The following is a 3,734-nucleotide window of genomic DNA, read 5'->3' as shown; positions in this document are numbered from 1 at the left end:
TATATATATATATATATATATATATAGGCCTAAATGTATATACGGTTAAACGAGTTGCAAAATCATCAGAGTGCTCAATTGTAATTAAACCATCGAATTAATACAAAAATAATAGGTTCAACACAGTATCGCATGTTTCATTAGAAAAGTTATATATATCTTTATATAATATAGGCCTTATATATAACCCTATAATACAGGCCTATTTGTTAGTGATCAGACTTATAACGCTATAAAATTATCTCTTTTATGCTATCAAGATCCAGTAATAAAAACTTACCTTTGTGCTATCTTGTATCTATATGACTACTTGTAAGATCGGTAAGATCTTCCTAAATGAAACTTAAAAGAAGAATTTCGTTTTAAATAATGCTTCAATGTAATGTGTAATATCGTTACCATGGTAATGATAGAGGTGATAGTCAATCACCCTTCCATATTTGGTAATGTTATGACCTTTGCACAAGTTATTTAATATTATCTGTCAACAAGCTTTTCGCTACTAAATATTTGAATATAATGAACTCTCAGTGTTGTAAATTTTAATGGAAGTTTTTGTCATTAGAAATTCCCTAAAGTGTATGAGAATAAGGTAAGTCTTATTTGAACAGAAAAAAAAGTGACAGCAAATGATATACAGTATCCCGATCAGAAAGTTGACGTCACTTAATACATCTTGGTTTTTGTGTCTACTGCCCCCAGGGAGCATCTGGTGGAGGAATGATGGGATGGGTCATGAGCAAAAGAAAAAATGAAAAGTAAGTTTACGAAAAATGATGCCATGCTACATAAAACCTGTCCTATTTAAGTTATGAAGTGGATTGCCAACACAGAAAGCTGCTACAAATCCTGTCTAGAAAGTTCAGTAAAAAGTCACAAAAACCTGGTATATACTTGTACAGTTATTTAAGTGAATTACCAACACAGAAAGCATGGATAGGATATGCTTAAAATAGAAAAAACAAACGTCAATCAGTAGACACACGCTCCCGTTTAGTATTCAATTTGACAAATATTTTATTGCTAGCTAGATCATAGGAAGAACGGTTCACAAACGTTAAGGCCTATTTTATGATCCTCAAGATAGTGTTTTTTCATTCATTCATTCATTCATTCATTCATTTATTCATTCATTCTTTATTCAGCCAATGAAATAAAATACAATACAATGAAAGGAAATTTAACAAAAGCTAAGACAATATATAACCTAAGTTGGCTAGGATTAACTATAGTGTGAAAAACACTCTGACTCTCAGGCCTGTTAGTCCGGTCTTTTAACATAGATATATTACATCTCCCTGGATATATACAGACAATGATTAAATCAAACAATAATGTAAGTAAAATCAATTGAAAAGCAAAGCATATAACATAAAGTAATATTAATAAAGTGATATGAAAGGTGACATGAAAATAAACAAATACAAATTAAAGTAAATCAAATTATCAATAATATACATCAAAAGGGATGTATATTATTCAATGCTAAATAATTACCATTACAGAACAATTTGAAAATTAGAGAATGAGATAAAAAAAATATTTTTTCGTGTATAATACGCTAAAATGGATTATTACGAAGAAAAAAATTCCTCGGAGGGCTCAAATATTCTTAAAAAGAGGATAAGTGACAGGATAGGTTACCTCTACTTTAGAGTGAAATTCTATCATCGTGGATAATGCCTTACTGTATTTCAGGACGCAAATCCCTAAACTGGAGGTCATCATCCTTATGTCTCCTTTAGGGGTTGTTCAGCAAAATGTCTAGAAAAAACAAATAAATTTTAACAGTTCTATGACGTCTTTTGCTAGTAAATAGAAAGATTCGTGTTTGTTTGACATAGGGCCTACATAAAATTCCATGAATGATTGTCGTCATTGAATCAAATGTTGTGATACATGGTACAGTAAAATTCCTTTTGAGACACTCGACACTTTTCCGTGAAATCAAATTTTGTTGTTTTAATTACATTTATTTTGATTTCATCATAAATGCATTGTATTTGCATTGCAAATTATTGCTACAATTTAGTTTAATTATTATTGTAAGTCGTTCTTATCTTAGGTCAACTGAAATAAATTTAGGCCTATGAAGAATATATGTCCTCATTGTATGACTACGTGCCAAAACCCATATATCAAGCGGACAATTTTTCTTTTTCGGTTAGTGTCCCCTTCATAGGGTACCCCTAGTTTTGGGGACACCCCTGTTAAGGGGACACTTTATTTGGTCCCGAATGTGTGAGCTTGATAGGTTTTACTGTATTTCGTACATAAAACATATCAAGATAGGTAAAACCGAAGAGGAAGGTGCTTATATTCCTTAATGTCCTTTAAAGAAATTACATTATTTATTAAATGTAGACCTATGGGTTTTGGCTATAAAATACCACCATTAAGTGAATGTGTCAGCGAAAATTTTTGAAATACTGCCCTCGTGTCAGTTTCAGTTTCAGGATTCAATTGGCTCTCACTTTTTCGACAGTGGCACACACTATACAGTGGTGCGTTCAAACTTACTTAATTAAATAACAATATAAGTGAACAAACAGAAATATCAGGGAATTTAACAAAAATTATTTTAAAAAAAAATAACATCGAAAATACAAAATTCAAATCTCAATTAAGATAAATAAAAAGCAAAGGGTGTACACAGTATAAATACATACTGAACATACTGAATTGCAGCAAAATCAAGTTAGTAATTAATTTAAAAGAAAACTGTGTTACAGTATGGAAATAAAGTTAATTCCAAACAAAGAGAATACATTACGATTATTACTGTAAGGCAACTTATTAAGATAAGTAGTATTAATAAACTTTAACATTTAAATCATAATGAAGATTAAGGGAAAAAATCCTAACAAAATACAATACTTGTATATGTGTACTGTATACGTACATAATACATACACGCACACACACACCACCACACCCCCCCACACACACACATATATATATATATATACTATATATATATATATATACTATATATATATATACATATATATAATATACATAGGCCTATATAGGCCTATACATGCAAATAAATATATGCATATACACACACTATATATATGTATATACATACACTGCCACACACAAAATGTTGTGATGTCACCACCACAGAAAATGTAATTCAATTCCTTTAATGTTCTACGTCGTTAGGGGACTACTGTATCCGGTACCGTAAGCGTGTGATGACCTACAATTCACAGCCCTTGTATGTCCAATTTACTTTTAATGACGTAAACAGACAAGTATTTTGTAGGATAGGCCAAAACAGATATTTTACAAACATTATTGTGCAACATATTTTTTTGAAAAGCACTTTACATGTTATAAGGCATATGACACCAAACAGGACAGGATTACGTCAAATGATTGATAACAAATTAAAAAATAAAAATAAGCTTCTGTAATCAATCTCACGTCGATTTTCATTAAAATATCAGAAGTTATTATCGTCATGATTGTTTTCCCCACCTTTGCTTCCTTCGGTAGGAAGTACTCAGCCATAAACTCAAAAGGTTACCGCAGGCCTACATTAATATTTACCATACTGTTATCTAGTTTTTCTGCCGAAGAAACATGATAATTTTGACAACGATAACCATGTGAACTTGAAGTACAATACCCCTGAAATGTATAACTTTTAGGCCTATAACATTTCTATCGTTAAAGATAAAGTAGGCCTACACTCAACTTCCTTGATGTGTGTATTACGGCTTTTT

At 30.9% G+C, this 3,734-nt stretch overlaps 1 protein-coding gene across 1 annotated transcript in view; it reads right to left on the bottom strand.

Annotated features, from left to right (window-relative positions):
• LOC117106809 overlaps positions 1-348 on the bottom strand; it is a 24,635-nt gene extending 24,287 nt beyond the window's left edge. The window contains exon 1 of the mRNA XM_033248270.1: positions 281-348. The gene's annotated coding sequence lies outside the window, so the exon portion shown is untranslated. The remainder of the gene's footprint in view (positions 1-280) is intronic.
• Positions 349-3,734: the final 3,386 nt, after the last annotated feature.

This window comes from Anneissia japonica, unplaced genomic scaffold, assembly GCF_011630105.1.
Source record: "Anneissia japonica isolate Jap-2015-1 unplaced genomic scaffold, ASM1163010v1 scaffold2471_len1564793_cov202, whole genome shotgun sequence".
NCBI lineage: Eukaryota > Metazoa > Echinodermata > Crinoidea > Comatulida > Comatulidae > Anneissia > Anneissia japonica.
Note: the sequence above shows the minus strand (reverse complement) of the source record. Positions and strands in the feature narration are given on the sequence as shown.